We start from the raw sequence: 19,467 nt of genomic DNA, 5'->3' as shown, positions 1-19,467 counted from the left end.
GTAAACAAATATAATAGTAATTCAGAATTCATGATTAAACGTACAATATAATTGAATTCTTCCTTAGGAAATTCTAAAAGATAGTGACGATTATTTTGTTTACGCTTTGAATTCAGATTTTTAGATATTATATTTCCACAATTATTGAATTTACTTAAATTCGATACTTCCATATTTTGTTGCATACTTATTAAAAATACATCTATGCACAATTTTTTAGTAGTGTCAGAATATAATATAGATCGAAAAATTTCTTTGACGTGTTAATATATTTAAGATTTGTTTGTTCATGTTCACATATTCACATACCAATTTAGTTGCATGTATATACTATACCTTTCTTATTTATACCAATTTATGTCTCTTTTCTTTCTTTTTTTAAATTCCCTCTATCTTTCAGAAATAGTAATTTTCGTTTTCTAAGTATGTTTAGAAGTCTGATTGTTTCGCAGTTTTGAAAATGACACCAAATCATTGGTAGGAATGTCGAAAATATGTGCTTGCTCGCAAAACTAACAATGTCTATAGTATTTTTAAAATATTCATAAACTTCCATCTGTATTGGAAAATAAGTTAATTGAAATATAAGTACAATTTTGATTAAAAATTTTTGTTAAGGATTCTTAAGGAACCTTCACATTGCGGGGTTTATGATACGGACGTGACTTCTCCGCTATTTTTGAGGATTAGGCCATCGAGATATTTTACTTGGCAAATTACGTTACGGTCATTAAGGAAACTCCAAACTCCACACGGGACTTGGAATCCTTGGAGCTCTTTCTTGCCTCAATAGCGATTGACGTATCGTAAACCCGCGGGAGCGCACATCTGCAGACCACCGGGGTCTTGGGGGCTTTGGCTTTCCCTAAATGTTTAAATAAAGGCAACGTTCTCGCTCACTCTTGCATGGTGTACCTGGACACTGGACAGCAGGGTGGGCGGGAATGTTGCAAAAAGCAGGAAACGCCCTGCCAAGGTGACGACTTTGAGGATTGGCTTGACCAATCCTCCCACCGGTTAGCCCTGCGCGTTTTTCGTCACCTTGGTAGGAGAAACCGAGCTTAGGTTAAGGATAGCACTAATTTTTCGGTTTAGATTCGTTTGATCGAGCCTTACAACCTCGAGTCGACTCTCCGCAAGGGAAGAAATACTCTTGTGCAACTAACACAAAGAGCAACGGGCTCTTAATCAGAAGCAACGGGCTTCACTTATCAGTATTTTCCCAAATACTAGTTTGGGTGGTCCTTCGGGCATAAGGAAAGGGAACACAGTAAGGAGCTGTGTGATACGCACGGTCCGCGCAGTACATAGCACGTGGGCATAGTGCTTCGCGGCCGAAACAGTTTTAAAACTCGAAAGTACTGAAAATTAACAACTTGGGAATATGAAAACATGAAATGTGCAAACAAATTTTTATACACGATCAATTGATAGAAATTAATAAAATTCTTGATCCAAATCTAACGAAAATACTGAAACTAATTTTTAAACGATTATTCCATCCAAAGTCTTCTTTCGACTTTATTCAATGAGAAACGTCCTTCGAGCTAAATTCGACGGACGAATTCAATATGAAAAATGTCTTGCAGATACTCGCAAAAATGTCAGCCTCACAATGTCGGAAACAGCCGCGAGGCGTCAGCTAAGCGTAACTCGTGCGAATTATATTCTGCCACTTTGGTGTAGTACATTAATGTCACGACTCGCAGCGAACATTTCACTTCGTGCATCGTATAGCAAGCATGACTTAACCCAGTTACGACTTGGAAAAGACTTCACTTTTACATAATTATCGCGTGACAATAGTGACTCACATTTAAACCACGCCTTAACTGTTCCGTAAATCATGCTTAATTAAGCAATCGATTTTTTAATCTTACATCGTCTTAATCCGGCTTTAAGCGACGCGACGAATTAAGAACATGCGCCAATGTATTATTACCTTCCATAAGCTACTACTATACTCCCTACTATAAGACATGATCATTATGTGTGAACAAAATTTTCTAAATTAAATTATAATTTATTTTATTTTACTAGACGTAAATTTATAATTAATAACATTGGAACTTTTCACGAACAATTGAAATTAGTTTCGATGGAATGTAATATTTAATAAAAAGTAATGAAAAAAAGACCTTGGAATATTTATTATAGCCCTAAGAACGTTCTACGATATTTGCATAATTTGGAACTCGTAACATATAAGATTTTTCACCGGCTTTGAGACGAAAGATTTTCGTAGCATAGAAATAAAGCGCTCGAACGTATCTAGAATAATAGATGGAGGGGGGGTGGGGGGGTTCGAAATGGATCTTCTTGTTCGAGTGGCGTTTGAAAAATTGATCGCTCCGGAATACAATATCGGTAGGGGGAGAAAGCAAGCGTTAATGTTACATGCTGACATCCGGCCGCGCGAGTAATGAGCCACATCGTAAAAATAAAAAATAGAACAGTCCCTGTAGAAAAGCTGGTTAAGTCAATCGAGGAAGACTATAAATTGCTCCGACACCAACAAGAGATCTAATAGACGATAACTTGAAAATGTTTTGCAAGACGTTCGTGCGCGAAAAAATATAGACACATTATTTTACTTTTATTCGCAATTAGAGAAATATCGTTTCCATATTACGTGCGTACGAAGCTTGTGTTTTTAAACAGCCACTAGAAATAAAAGTGTTTGCGCACTATATAACCTACATACTGCATAATATCAATGCAACGAACAAGTATAATAATGAAGAGGAAAAAGCATAAAGAAATTACTATGTTCAGAGTTTTCTGCAAACATGTCCCTTAAAATCAAGTCAAAGTAAGGTGATTAAAGAATTGAAAATAGAATTCTATGTAGTAGAGAGTCTTTCAGTACTACAATTTAAAAATATACTGTGATAAATGAATAACGAATAAAAAAAATAAAGCTTGCTCTATAATTTTATTATGGACAAAATTATAAAATATTATAAAATTTTGAAGAAGCAATTGTACAGGGCGCGGCCGAATAACATGTATTAGCGGGCACAAGGTGGTTCCTTATGAAAAAATAAGAATAAAATATGGAATAAAATTTTTTCATTTAAAGCTTAGTTTTCGAGAAAATCGAGTTTGAAAACCCTATTCGTACGTATGCTGTTACGACTAAGTTACGGTTCGCCGAGCATCGTATAACGCGTATCGTGTACATCATCGTTAGATAGATCAACGAAAACTGACTGCTTAGGCAAATAACTATTAGAAGAAATCTCAGATCATTGTTTATAACCACGATACACGTTATACGATGCTCGACGAACCGTAACTTAGCCGTAACAGCACACGTACGAATAGGATTTTCAAACTCGATTTTCTCGAAAACTAAGCTTTAAATGAAAAAATTTTATTCTATATTTTGTTCTTATTTTTTCATAAGGAACCACCTCGTGCCCGCTAATACATGTTATTCGGCCGCACTCTGTATAATTACCATGTTTAGCTAAAGTGGGAAGATCATAGAATTAAAGTAGAATTCTAGTAACAAACATTTTCGTATTTCAATTTATTCAGCTAAAACCAAGTACCGTTCAAGACTAAGTTTAAAATAAATGATAAAAATTTGACGATGAACAGAGTGAACGTTTGTGATATCTGATGAATGTATGTCGCATGAACAGCTTATTTGCGGATCATTGGCCAATTCTTCATTACACCACGTTAAGCTCGTAATGTATCGATCGTGACGTATCGAAAGGTCATATTAAACGCACTATTGACATTTCGCAACCATGAACTGCGATCTACCTCGACATTCTTCGAACCAGTGGAGCTCGCTAAATGGAATAAATAATTTTCCCGATGAGTCAAAAGAAAGAAGCGTGTTATTATATAAAAGAGTGCTCCGCAAGTCACTCGCAAAAAGCACGAAACTCATCATTTTCGTCGCTTGTTATTAATTACTCAACCTTGTACTTCAATTTTTTGATGAAAAAAACTCCAGTGTAGTCAGCGATGCGCACTACGACACGCTGCTAACCGAATAATTAGTGTAATGAACATACTAGCACAACGACGATACGTCACTTTGATAAAAACAGAACTCGACTAATAGAAAATTTGTTGATTTTTTCACGAGTACCGAAGTGAAACTTCGCGAGACAGAAAGTTCTTGTTAAATAATAATTATCTCTTACGAGGAAGAATTTATTATCAATGTTTTATTGAGATAAACCATTATTTTAACAGAATTATTGCCACTTTTCAGTGAGACAATAGTGATAGGAATTATTTGAGAATTAATAGTTTGATTGCGAAATGATTCTTTATTATAATTTTCGTTAATAGTATTGCATTTATATAACCATAGATTTCGTTATATTTGAAGGTGATCTATATTGGGTCGAAAACAGCCTTGCACGAAACATAATTTATAGTGAATCGATACGTGGATAATTGTATTCCTCTTCCTTTTCGATTCTATTATTTCCTCGAATACTCTTATATCGTATAAGTACAAAATGCATTGAACATTTCAGCATAACCAAATAAAAGGTGATTTCAAATATAAAAGTAAAAGAGAATCTTAAAAAAGAATCTTCACCAACGTACAATGTGGCTAGCATGTCTATCATTTTTGGTTATTTTAACTTACATTGGCGTTCGTAAACATATGTAGCGATGCAATATTAACCATTCCTCAACGATTGTACGTGGCACAAAGGTTACTGAGTTTCAACATATATAATTTCTTTTGTAGTTAAAAATTAAAAGCAATTATTAATAAAATCGTTATTTATCGGACATTGAATTTTAACTACATTTCTACTTTCACTCTAGAAGTACAATTATGTCTCCAATAAATTTTAACAATAATTAGTGTTCTCGACAAATAATAATGCTCTGATTATTTTCTTTAATTAAAATTTTTTCTTTCCGAATTATAAAACATCAGATTGATGAAATATTTTGCCTGTTTTTTCGTACAGTTGTTACATGCTCATAATTTTTTGCCAGGTTGTATCAAGATTCTTAAAGATTAGAAAAAAGCATTACAAACTCGATCAACGAATACAAATTCTAACAATTTATTTAGAAAAGAATTGGAGAGTTATTGAGATCCAAAGATATGTAATTTTACAAAATATTTCATGCCTCAAAATTCTCCTATTGCACTGATTTGCAGGTTGATTATCAAATTTGAAGAGTCTAGGAAATTTTAGAATTCAAGATATGGTATGTCATGAAACACGAGCTCAGCCGAAAATATTAGCCATGTAATAGAAAGCATAGCTGGGTATCTGCAAACTTCCGTTCGCAGACATTCCTGCACGAACCATAGTAAAACGGATCTGCCTACCGAGAATTCTACGTCCAGATTGACATTTGCACTTATACAAAGTTTAATTTGTTCAAGAAACAATGGCCGTAGATTGCATAAACATATCAGAAACTGTTTACTATTTTTTTGAGTAATTTATGTTCGTATTACGTGTACATTAGGATGGACCTTATTTATACTTGATGAAAAATGTTTTTCGTAATTTTTTTTGCAATATCCTCTGAAATTGTGACACTGGAAGAAAAAATAACCTATGCAAAATCTGAAATTGATTGGACAACGGGAAAATGTGGCACATCGCAATTAAAAATTTAGTATTTTTGTAACCCGTTTTTCTCCTTAAAGTGTATCGCTATCATACATTTTAGCACCTCTTTGAATTCGTCTATAGTACTATTTAATGAAGTAAATATAATGCGAAAAAGTATTGTAGGAGACGAGTGTTTTCCGTCGTTTCGTATCGATCGTGAAGAACGGCTGAGTGATCTGAATGTGTCGACTCTAATTGAACGATTGAATGTATGAGTGCGTTGGCCATAGAGATGGAATGTTTGGAAATGTTAAGAACATTCGGGAAAGATTACCGGATGTGGAACTGGTAAGGATTGAATTGCGTGAATGTGTCGACCCTGAACGATTGCATGATTGGATGTATGAATGTATGAATGTATTAAGTATGGTAACGGAACGTTGTTGCGAAACGACGGGAATGTTCTGGAAACTTCTCCGGATATGGAATCGGCGGATGTTTGGGACGGGAAAGGGTTAAAAAGGACGCGTCGAGAAGGCAAGGGGGTCTTTTGGCCGGTCGATTCGACGACGAAACGATTGTACGTGACGGTGATTACGATTATAACGATTTTGTGATTACGATTATAACGATTTAGTGAATATTATTTGTTTGGTGTTTGTTCTGGTGTTAATAAAGTTCCTTGTTCCATGTTTTGTTAATTCGCGAGTTCTGACTAAGTGATTAATTTACAATTTTAATCCTACAATTGGGGGCTCAGCCGGGATAGACAACGATCAGAATTCGCAACGGTACGAATTAAGGAGCAATAATTGAAGACTGAATATTACGAAATGGATGAAAGGGATTTACAAGATCTCACCACGGCACGTTTAAAGGAGATACTTAGAGAACAGTCTCTCTCTACGAGTGGAACGAAGAATGAATTAATTTCAAGATTACTTGGTCATGGCATCGGCGCGGCAGCGGTCGTCATCGAAAGTGTACCGGACAAGGGCGACTTAGAAGGCCCACGAACTCCTCGCGCTCCGGCTCAGGCCGCTGAGATAGAGCTGCTAAGGCTCCGGCTGGAGCTCGTGGATAGAGAGAAGGAAGTGGCCATTCGAGAAGCAGATTTGGCAAGACGGGAGCTGCAGATTTTTCGAGCAACACCGACGAGCAACGTGCCGCGGCCGAAGAGCACGGAGACGGTGAGCACGACTATTGAACCCCTCCGTATGGGAATCACGGCGATCGCGGAGCTACTGGGTCATTATAATGGTTCAGAGGGTACATTTGAGACGTGGGCAAGGCAGCTTCGGCTTTTACGCAGTGTTTACGGATTACAAGACGATGCGTGCCGTGTACTTATGGTGACCAGACTCCGCGGGAAGGTGCTTGAGTGGTTTCATTCAAAGTCTGAATTTATGACGATGCCGTTTGAAACTTTACTGGGGCACATGGAGGCGATGTTTCACCAACGACCCAATCGACTGGTAGCAAGACGACGGTTCGAGGAGAGGATGTGGCGACGCGGGGAAACGTTCGCCGATTACCTTCACCAGAAGATAATCCTTGCGAATCATATTTCCATCGACGAGGGGGAATTCATCGATTGTGTCATCGATGGAATACCCGATCCCATCCTACAGGATCAGGCGCGTTTGCAACGGTTCAACTCGAACGCCGATTTGCTGGAGGCATTCGGCAGGATCACACTCAGGTCGAGGGCGACCGGCGCATCATCAGGGGCAGGAGTTCAGTCAGCACCGAGGTCAAGCTGCGATGGAGCCCCAAAGACGGAGACTATAGCGAGAAGGTGTGGCAGCTGCGGCGAGCGAGGGCATCCGACAGCAAAGTGCCCGACGCAGGACAGAGGTCGTAAGTGTTTTCAATGTAATCTTTATGGTCACATTTCGCGCGAGTGCCCGACGAAAAAACAACCCGCGAAAACCGTCCTTGCAGTCGTAGAAGCTGCAGAATCGATGTTTAGAAAAAATGTATGTGTAAATGGGTGTGTCGCGGAAGCTGTCCTCGATACGGGCAGCGACGTATCTTTAATTCGAAAAAATGTGTACCTTGACATCGGGGCGCCGCGGTTGATAGCAGGGGAAATCCGGCTACGGGGTATAGGTCCGCGAGAATATCGTACGCTTGGAAAGTTTAACGCGGAGATTGAGATCGATGGGGAAATGCGCGGAACCACGTTGCACGTCGTAGAGGATCGGGTGCTAGGGCATGGTGTTTTGCTAGGGCGGGATTTTATAAATACCGCGGAGTGGTTAATAAGAGACGGAACAATGAGGTTGATGAAACAAGCAAGCGTGCAAAGCATCGCGCCCGAGATTCTATGCGTGGACCAGAAATACGAGCGCGACGTGGTCGACCTATCGCACGTTCGAGATACGAAGGCACGGAAAGAAATAGAGGAGGCCGTGCGCGATTACAAACCCGTCGGAAGCCGCGATGTCGGGGTAACGATGAAAATTGTCGTGAAGAGCGAGGAGCCGGTGTATCAGCGTCCGAGGAGGCTATCTCCCTCCGAGAGGGAGGAGGTTAATCGTCAGATCAGCGAGTGGATGCGCGATGGCATTGTGCAACCCTCTCTCTCGGAGTACGCGAGTCCGGTAGTGCTCGTTAAAAAGAAAGACGGTGGTATGCGTTTGTGCGTCGATTATCGCCTCTTGAACGCGAAAATCGTCCGTGACCGATACCCCCGCCACTAATCGAAGATCAGCTGGATTGTTTACGCGATGCGATGCTTTACAGTACATTAGATTTACGAAACGCCTTTTTCCACGTGTCGATCGAATCAGAGAGCAGGAAATATACCTCCTTTGTTGTGCCTGATGGGCAATATGAATTTCTGAAAGTGCTTTTCGGCTTATGTAATTCTCCCGCCGTTTTTCAGAGATTCGTGAACGTAGCTTTTAGAGACCTCATCGCAGATAAGATCGTCTTAACGTACATTGACGACCTAGTTGTGCCCGCGAAAAATTATAAAAGCGCTGCTGAACGGTTAAAGGTCGTACTTAAGCGGGCAGCGGAGTGTGGTCTGGTCATTAATTGGTCCAAATGCGAGTTTCTTAAAACGCGGGTAGAGTACCTCGGGCATATAGTGGAGGGGGGCACGGTATGTCCGTCCGAAAGCAAAACGATGGCGGTGGCACGATTCCCGACTCCGACAACAATAAAGCAAGTGCAGAGTTTTCTTGGGCTATCTGGTTATTTTCGGAAATTTATTCAGGAATACGCGGCAATGGCACGCCCGCTAACACAGCTGTTAAAAGCCAATACGCCTTTCCGATTTGGGGAGGAGGAGCAGAACGCGTTTCAGTCGCTAAAGGAAGCTCTGCGCCGAAAGCCGGTTTTGCGAATATATCGGCCCGAAAAGGAAACAGAGCTTCACACCGACGCGTCTATGTACGGCTACGGGACGATATTGCTACAGCGCGACAGCGAGGACGGCGCGTTTCACCCGGTATACTATGCAAGTGGGAAGACCACACCAGCAGAGCAACGATACCCGAGCTACGAGCTCGAGGTCCTGGCGATTGTGAGGGCCCTAAAGAAGTTTCGGGTTTATTTGTTGGGCATTCGATTCAAAATTATCACGGACTGTCGGGCGTTCGCGCTGACCATGAGGAAGAAAGACCTCTGCGTCCGGGTAGCGCGATGGGCACTTTTGCTGGAGGAATTCGAATATGCGATCGAGCATCGGCCGGGAAGCTCGATGAAACACGTTGACGCGCTAAGCCGTAATCCGACGTCGAATTGTCTCGCGATTGAGAGTGGGGACAGCATCACAGCGCGAATTTGTAAAGCGCAGGAACGCGACGATGGCCTGCGGAAAATTATGGATACTGTTAGCGAGCGGGGAATCGACGGGTACATGACAAAGCGGGGGCTCCTTCTGCGTGAGGTAGACGACGAATGGCGTATCGTGGTGGCCAAGGACATGCAGACGCAGATTACGCGAAGAGCGCACGAAAACGGACACTTTTCCGTCGCCAAAACGGAGGCATTATTACGTAGCGATTATTGGTTCCCCGCGATGCGGGAAAAAGCGGGGAAAATAGTCGATAATTGCGTGGACTGCATTCTTGCTGAACGTAAGAGGGGGCGGCAGGAAGGGCTGTTGCACACGATTGAGAAGGGGGATCGGCCCCTCGATACCTATCACGTTGACCACCTCGGCCCTCTTGCGTCCACCAAGAAGCGATACGGTCATATTCTGGTTGTGGTGGATGCATTTTCTAAGTTTGTATGGTTGTACGCCACGAAGTCGACGAATTCTGTAGAGGTTGTGGATCGGTTGAGGAAACAGGCGGAGATTTTCGGGAATCCGCGACGAATCATCTCGGATCGGGGCACAGCGTTTACAGCCCAGGTATTCGAAGATTACTGCGCCGACCAAAGAATCGAGCACGTTCTGATAGTCACAGGGGTGCCGCGGGGGAACGGGCAGGTTGAGCGAGTGAATGGCACGTTGATTCCGTTGCTCACAAAGATGGCTGCGCCGCACCCCACGGAATGGTACAAGCACCTATCTAGAGTTCAGCAGTTCCTCAACGCCACCCCCCACCGGAGCACAGGGGTGTCTCCCTTTACTCTGCTTGTGGGAACACGTATGCAGTTGAAGGACAACCCGCAGGTAAGGGAGTTGCTCGAGGCCGAATGGGCAGAAATGTTTCAGAGCGAGCGGAATGAGATGCGACAGCGGGCGAGAGAGCGGTTGCGGCACGTCCAGCAGGAAAATCGGAGGCAGTACAACAAGAGGCGAAAAAAGGCTCAAGTCTGCCGTGAGGGCGACCTGGTGTCGATCCAGAGGACGCAGGCCACGCCTGGATTGAAGCTGGCTGGGAAGTTCTTGGGACCATACGAGATAACGCGGGCGCTCCGAAACGATCGCTACCTGGTTGCAAAGGTCGGCGAACACGAGGGGCCGCGCACGACTTCGACGTCGGCAGACCATATGAAGGCCTGGGTCGAAGGTGTTGACGAAACGGAGGAGGAAGATGGAAAGGAGGTCGGAGAAGAAAGTGAAGAAGGCATCTGAGGCCATATGCCTCTTCAGGACGGCCGAATGTAGGAGGCGAGTGTTTTCCGTCGTTGCGTATAGATCGTGAAGAACGGCTGAGTGATCTGAATGTGTCGACTCTAATTGAACGATTGAATGTATGAGTGCGTTGGCCATAGAGATGGAATGTTTGGAAATGTTAAGAACATTCGGGAAAGATTACCGGATGTGGAACTGGTAAGGATTGAATTGCGTGAATGTGTCGATCCTGAACGATTGCATGATTGGATGTATGAATGTATGAAGTATGGTAACGGAACGTTGTTGCGAAACGACGGGAATGTTCTGGAAACTTCTCCGGATATGGAATCGGCGGATGTTTAGGACAGGAAAGGGTTAAAAGGACGCGTCGAGAAGGCAACGGGGTCTTTGGCCGGTCGATTCGACGACGAAACGATTGTACGTGACGGTGATTACGAATATAACGATTTTGTGATTACGATTATAACGATTTAGTGAATATTATTTGTTTGGTGTTTGTTCTGGTGTTAATAAAGATCCTTGTTAGATGTTTTGTTAATTCGCGAGTTCTGACTAAGTGATTAAATTACAATTTTAATCCTACAGTATATTTGTTTTCCGTAATAAATTTTTGAAATTTGAGAATCGCGACTTATAAAAAATTCAGATGTTCCAAAAAAAATTCGAAAATCAAAAATAATTTATTTATTTGATAACATTGTATGTCATTATGTACTGCAATAATTAAATAAAATGCGAACGCATTTCTATGTTTTAAATTACTCTTTGTATAATTTGTGTTCTGCTAAACAAGTTTTACATATTTGTAACAATCAAAATTTGCATACCCCTTTTTACACGATTCTCTCTTTTTACGCTTTCACCGTGTAAAAGAAGGATCAGGTGTACTTTTGTACAACGAATTACCTCCTTTTTCGTTGTACCACAAATTTTCGGCATGTTCTGTATATTCCGTATGATTCAGACACCGTTGGCTATTGCGATATTTCGTGGTAGAGCCGAGAGAAACACCGTAAAGCACCATTACTACCGATGGTAACAGGATGAGACGGTCTTACGGATATGTTTACAGGCATCTAATTCGTAAATATGGCTCGACCGTGTCTACAGGTCATTTCCAGACAAAACACAGAAACTCTCGGCGTGTACACAAATGAGTATCTGCCGGCAGTTCTCCAGAAACACGTCCAATATCCTATCGCATTTACTGCGATCGTTAACCTAAAAACACGCCGACAACTTCGTGGAATCCAGGTTCGCTGGTCGCGTACCTTTGTTTATGAATTAGAAGGAAGTTTGTTGGCCGAGCGGGCTAATTTTGGGTGTTAATCGATAACGGAATATCGACCGAGCTCCTAGTTTTAGCTCCGATTCAGAAATTTCTACTTTGAGACAAAGTTTAGCTAAACATTGCTTTACTTTCGTCGTGTTTCTATGAATTTACCATTGTATTCGATTCCTATGCTCCTTTAAACACTCGTTTCGTTGTTTTATAACGCATTTTTGTCTTCTTCTCGCACACAGCAGCATTCTTTCGTTCATTTTATGTTGAATTTAAATAATAAGTTTTAATTTAGCAGTTCATGAAACAACTTTATTCGACAAAACATGCCCTTCGATCCTGTTCGATATTGCGCACGTACTTGTACAAATATTTTGTTCCGTAGTTTGTTATTTATTTGGTAAACATAGTTGTTAAATAAAATTTAAAAAAACTAACTATACCGAGGTTTTATTTAACTGGTTCGTTTCCGCAAATACAGTGCCTCGTAATTATATGCGGTCCTCTGACTTCCTGTTAATTGGTTGAAACGCTGCATGTTACCATATTACGTGGACTCGTAATTAACGTATTCTCACAAAAAACTACGGTGCTTTAAAATGTACAAAGACGTTACTGTACTAAAAACCGATTTTGTGAAGTTTCATAATTATATGCGTCTCGTTAATTTCCTTAATTAAACGCGCCTAATAATCGCTTCATTATTGCAAAAATGTCAAGTCATTAATTTTCAAGCTACCGGAGATTTTTGTCATGTATTTTGAACGACATTATAGCAAAATGTTGGCTATCTTGTATCGAAATGATAAAAACCAAGAATAATTTGTAATTACCATAATATAGAATGCTTTAAATAAATTTTATTATAACCAGAAATATTCTGGACAACGTAAATAGTAATTCAAACATATTTAACGGAGTATTGATATTCTGCACTTCAAATTAAAAAGATTTTTTAATATTTAATTTAGTAAATTTTTTGTATTTTAAGTTTAGTATTACGTTGAAAAAACAGTCATTAAAATTCTTTTTTAAAAACGTAAAACTACTACTGGGAAGCCCTTGAAATTCTGTCGATCATAGTTTAGAATATGCATTACAAAGCTGTAAAAATTAATGATAAGAAATGTCTTATTTTAGAAGAAAGGTTATGCTTTTTTCGGAAATGTGAAATTTTAGATTTGTCGCTGAATGATTATGAGTTCTTTGATTGTTGTTTTGAGGTGCAATGCACGGAATGTTATATGCTATCCAATGGCGTTTATATTTTTCTGGAAAAAGTTTTATAAATATTTTTAAAATATTTTATAAAAGTGTTCCAAAATTAAAAAATTAATAACTTCACACTTTTGTACCTATTAAATAGTAATAATAGATGCGTTTTTTGTACCAAACTTGTATATATTAAGTAATTTAAATTTAGTGAAAAGGAAAACTTATGAATATGAAGTACAGCCATATGCTGTTATGTACTAACGAGAAGAACGTTGAAAAAGATTATAATGAAAATACAGGATAAAAGGATAATAGGATAAAATGAAATTCAGAGACAAAAGTTACAAAAAAGAAAACAAAACGAGCAAAAGACTAACAAAGAGCTAGTATTTGAAGAGGTTAAAGGTTGGTTAGAAGCAAATCGTAAGGGAGAATGAGTAAAATAATTGTTAAATATGTTTAATTAAGAGAATTAAAGGAGTGTGATTGTAGAGGTTAGTTAGTAGGAAAGAGGTACTTATTTACATCAATGTTTGGTTTGTTGCATCATCAAGTAGCTCTTACAATCTAGCGTCCATTCCAGCATCTTCTATCGCTGTGGCACGTACTTTGTGGCTCTGAACGGATGCATATTAAAATCCCTTGACATTGAAAGCAAAGAAATACCTAATGGTAAAGACGCTGAGATTACACGCTCCTTTATAGAAAATTAATTTTTCTTTCACGTTAAAAATATGTTCAATATTAGCGTAAACCATTTAACTCTAAGAAAATTGTCCTTTACAATCGGATCAGTATGATAGATGTTACACAAGACCCAAATAGGGGTTAATAAAATTCTATATTAATCAATAAGTAATAAAAAGAATCAACATAACAAAATTATTTTCCGCAATTTAAAGATGGTTCGTTATACTTGCAAAATAATTCAATTCAAATTAACATTAGTATATTTAAAAAAAAAAAATTGTTAATATCAGGTTCAGAGCCGTTACACGAAAATCACCCCTTAATAAATAGAAAGTCGGATCCACACAAAACCAGAGGGGAGAATATTTTCTATAATTATGAAATTTTTCTATTGCAAGGTCTCTGAATACTAAAATCTTTTGGAATCGAATTTCATAGCCACGTTCTTCGCGATCACTTCCAGGACATCAATATCATCGCGACAAACGCGAACACCGACGATGGCTGACTGACTGAATAAAAAAGAAACGATCGACAGAGGAAGTTGCACTTAACGCGTCCAAGGAAACAGCCTCGTTATATTCAGAGAAGCGAGTAAACGTGAGACCGTATTAATTAAAAAAACGGAACACCCTCGAGCAACCGTGGCGCTGAAAGAGTTTCTTAATTGTGATCCGTGACTGCGGGATCGGATTTTGCAGCATTCATTTCCAACTCGCGGAAAACAAGCTGCGCCGCGTCTCCGTTTATCTTCGGCCGGATGATATAATGGCTTTTCAGGTTATTAATTCGCGCGCGCGTTCTCCGCGACCAACGGAAGAAAAGAGCGTATCGACTAAATTAATTTCATCCGTCTCCGGTTTCAACGCGCGCGCCTGTCTTGGACGTTTAATTAAATTACGTCTCTCCCGTGATTACTGTCACCTCCGCGCGGATCTATCGCAATTTCTCGCCAAATTATCCTCGGAATGTACACGTGTGATTCGTTACGCGTCCAACTGACAGTCCTCTATCGCCTTTTATTCGACATTTCAGTTATAAATAAAATATTATAAAATTAAAATAACATTTTACTCTTATCGTTAGAATTATTATTCCAACATTATTTCAGTGCTTAACTTTTCAAATACTTAACCTGCAAATAATTGTTTTTTCATTCGAACGGATCATCTCGGAGAATACACTTCATTTATGCGAATGATTAACAAGAAATACTAATTGAGTACGAAGACTCGACGTCGGGCTTAAAATGTAGCTTTTTCTACAGACGTTTGTGATGACCGTCTATTCTTCACTAATTTAGTATTGTAACGAAAAATATATTCTTAATTTTCAATTTGAATTAATTTCGATTCAAATAAAAATAAAAATAAATATGTGTATAAAGAAAGTGGCCGCCAATTAAAGACAGTTGAAAATTTTGAATGTGATTTCGTAATTTGACATTACAATACATTGCGAATAAATTAGTTTAAAATTTTGGACCGATCTTAACAGAATTCTATTCACGTTTCTCCATTATTAACACGTTGTTATAGTGGCCACAGAATGTTTTAAGTTTTTTCATTTAATTTTGTTGGAAATATGCGACTGTAAGTCGTTAACCGTCCTCTCTTTCTATCTGTTTGTTTAAATAGAAACAGATTTACATTATATTATACATAGAAATAAATATCATTTTTTGCATTATCCCTTTCAACAATTTATTTTTGAACTTTCAAACGTGTATTTATAAATCAAAAGGAAAATAATTTATTTTACAGTTTAAATTATCAAAATAAAATATTCGATTGCATGCTTTAATTGCTAAAATAAAATATTTTGTCATTGATATATGATGAAGTTCAAAAATAAAAATATTCTATTTCCAGAAATTTTCCTCCTTATTCGAAATATTATTCTATTTTAGTTATAAAGAATTTATTATTTAAAATATCTTCTCTGTAAATATTACCCAACTCTGTACGGAATTAATCATGTCACATTATCCAATGAAACTCTCAGACATCGTCAAATGCAACTAGTTTTCCTAATATTAAAAATAACTATGCCACGTGTCCGAAAACTGGAGCATGTATAATTATTAGGGACAGTGTACGATAATACTGTAAAATGGAAATAAAATAAAGATTTCCTGTCATTTAGTCCCGGAGTACACTTCATAAACTATAACGATCCCATAGTGTATGAAACGAATACGATCGTAGCGTGAAAAATAAGAAAGATCAAAGACTGGCGCTCGTGGAAACGTCTCGTGTGTTTGAGCAGGTTGGTATTACACCAGAATGCATATATGCGTTCTGAAAATAGCGTAAATACGAGCACTGCCGCCGAGTAGATGGAGACGCGTGTTTATCCTCTTGGCTGTAACCAACGTGTCAATTGAAGTCATCGATAGTGTTTCCTGAGAAAACGACGCCAAGAAAATCGACGTTTAACCGAACAACGTAACCGACTATGATTTAGCGACTGGGTTACTATCGGGTCATTTCATGCGAAGTCGGACACCTTTCGGAGTACCACGTCGGATTTTGTTCTACTTTGAATATGTTGTAGTCTTTAGTGATATATAAACGTATCTCGAAGGATTTTTAAAAATTTTAAAAATTGTTGGTTTTACATCTGTTTGAAATATAGAGCTCACTTTTTTTCAATAAATAATAGCTGCTAAAGTAAGGAAGTTATAAAAATGAAATTTTAGGTACTTGTAGCAGACCCATGGGAGTATCAAATAAAAATTATTTCAATTAAAAAAAAAATTTTTTTGATTATTTATTTTGCAAATGTTTACAACAAATGTCATTTTTTTATAGCGGGGAGATATTTAAAAATCTGAACAAAATTGGACATATAGTCCTGTTTGTCCCCTTCACGGACCAAGTTTTAAAAATACGGACACTTTAAAATTGGCCTTATAAAAATTAATTGAATGGAACGCTGCGTCGCGTCGTGGCACGCTGGCTCGACCGGCCAAGTCGCGCGGTGCCTGCAACCGCCAAGCGGCTATAACTGCTATTGTTATACATAGAGTGTTGGACTGCTGGAAGGTGTAACAGTTATTGGACACTCACTCTTTGTCAATGACACTTAGCATTATACACATTTAAGTTGTCAATGTTCAATGGAAACCACGAGAAGGTGATGAGTATTCTTCCGTCGGGAGGCGGGATAGGATATGAGGGGATGTAATGGGATTTGGTTCGGTTAAGAAATAATAGTTGGATTCTACCAATGATCCTCTACCGGATTAAATTGTTTGTTATAAAATTACTTACTTCATAACATTTACAACTTTTGATTTTTCACTGTCTAAATAAATTTGGATAGTTAAATGTGTTACTTCTTTGGGTAGAGTAAATGAATGAAAATGATGTGTTCCACAGATTGTTGTAGACAATTCACGTCTTTCCAGCAAGAATTCCGAATGTTTCTTATATTCTTCTGTTGAGCTAAATTCAAAATGTATATTTTTAATATTGACAGTTGCCCAATCAAATAATTTTTGTGGTGTTGTTATCTGGTCTTCCAACGGCTTTTGTACACTAGCTCGAGCAGCAAGGCGTTTTAAGGAACCGCTAATACCATCGCATCCATTTTTGCCATGCGATGTTGCAAAGTAATGCCATTCGGCGTTGATTCCAAAGTCTTCAAAATGGAAATTGAGATTTAATAAATTATATTTATTTTTGTACTGTGATGATGCTCCGTCAGAAAAATATTTGATTTTCTTGATAGTTGTGCCATGTGTTTCCTTCAAAAATTCCACTAATTTCTTCTGGTATAAATGGACTGCAGTGCTGTCATGTTGGAGACAATCCGAAATAATTACAAAGTTTTCATGGTTTAAAAAAATATCCACCTGATAATATACAATGAATGTGTGTATTGTCGTCTGTTTGTTGGACCAATGATAATTTTGGATTTTGTCTTGGATAACGAAGGAATAATTTTCCGCAAAATCGCCGACGACAACAAATTCATCAGGTCCTACATTTTCTTTAGAATATTTAAAAAAGCTGCTTTGACTTCTTGCAATAAAATCATGAATTTGCAACTTTGGTAATCGGATTTCTAATTCATCTACAAACTGTGTTGCTGTTAAAAATGTACATTTTGAATTCAACTCAAAAGAAGAATAGAAGGAACATTCGGAATTCTTGCTGGAAAGACGTGAACTGGCTACAACAATCTGTGGAACACGTAATTTTCATTCATTTACTCCAACCAAAGAAGTAACACATTTAACTGCCCGAATTTATTCAGACAGTGAAAAATCAAAAGTTGTAGCTATTATGAAGTAAGTAATTTTATAACAAACAATTTAATCCTGTAGATGATCATTGGTACAATCCAACCATTATTTCTTAACCAGAACCTAATCCTATCACATCCCATCATATCCTATCCCACTAGAACATTGAACATCCTATCCCATTGAATATTGACAACTTAAATGTGTATAATGCTAAGTGTCATTGACAAAGAGTGAGTTTCCAATAACTGTTACATTTTCCAGCAGTCCAACACCCTATGTATAACAATAGCAGGTATAGCCGCTTGGCGGTTGCAGGCACCGCGCGACTTGGCCGGTCGAGCCAGCATGCCACGACGCGACGCAGCGTTCCATTCAATTAATTTTTATAAGGCCAATTTTAAAGTGTCCGTATTTTTAAAACTTGGTCCGTGAAGGGGACAAACAGGACTATATGTCCAATTTTGTTCAGATTTTTAAATATTTCCCCGCTATAAAAAAATTACATTTGTTGTAAACAATTGCAAAATAAATAGTTAAAAAAATTTTTTTTTTAATTGAAATAATTTTTATTTGATACTCCCATGGGTTTTCCTCAAGTACCTAAAATTTCATTATTATAACTTCCTTACTTTAGCAGCTATTATTTATTGAAAAAAGTGAGCTCTATATTTCAAACAGATGTAAAACCAACAATTTTTAACATTTTTAAAAATCCTTCGAGATACGTTTATATATCACTAAAGACTACAACATATTCAAAGTAGAACAAAATCCGACATGGTATTCCGAAAGGTGTCCGACTTCGCATGGAATGACCCTATCGGGAACGCGAGGACGATTACGTTAACGAGGTCAAAGACATTGTTCCTTCTTTCGAAGAAACGAGCCTCGATCGTTCCTTCTACGGCATAATGATAACTTGCCAAAGTAGGCTGTATCAATAGCCGTGTGCTGTTACCAGCACGCGGAAACATCAAAGGACAAGTTCTCGATTACGAAAGATAAATCGAGGCCAGTAACTTTTGCAAGATTGTCGTAAGTCAATAGGGCTGAAAGAAAATTTCACATGGTTGCGCCGAACTCGCCAAGGAGAGGCTTAGGGGATCGAACGTGTGTTGAAGAATCATCGACGGAGTTCAGCACGACCCTGCAAACACTTAATTAATTCGACAGACACTTCACTCGAGGGCGAGGTTTTTCGAGTGTCGCACATATCGCAACGGCTCATTTGCGACAAAACTTGGCTACAGAGCGAAAGGCAAATACAATGAAAAGTTAAGAAAGCTTGCATCCCATCGACAAAGGAATAAAATCATATCCCGAAACGAAGAAATCCAAGCAAAGAAACCTCTCGTAAGAATTTCCTTCTAAAGCAGAGAAAAGTAGACTACGATCGTTGGCGTGCCATTGTTCGATCGTCTAT

The 19,467-nt window shown here is 38.6% G+C and overlaps 1 protein-coding gene across 10 annotated transcripts in view; it reads right to left on the bottom strand.

The window, feature by feature from the left end:
- The window catches only part of LOC122403096 (potassium voltage-gated channel subfamily H member 6), a 295,338-nt gene that overhangs the window by 59,025 nt on the left and 216,846 nt on the right, over positions 1–19,467 (bottom strand). The gene's annotated exons all lie outside the window — the stretch shown is intronic.

The sequence above is a fragment of the Colletes gigas genome, unplaced genomic scaffold (genome assembly GCF_013123115.1).
Source record: "Colletes gigas isolate AHSC1104 unplaced genomic scaffold, ASM1312311v1 Colletes_gigas_Sc00044, whole genome shotgun sequence".
Classification (NCBI taxonomy): Eukaryota; Metazoa; Arthropoda; class Insecta; order Hymenoptera; family Colletidae; genus Colletes; species Colletes gigas.
This window is presented reverse-complemented; position numbering and strand designations above follow the sequence as displayed.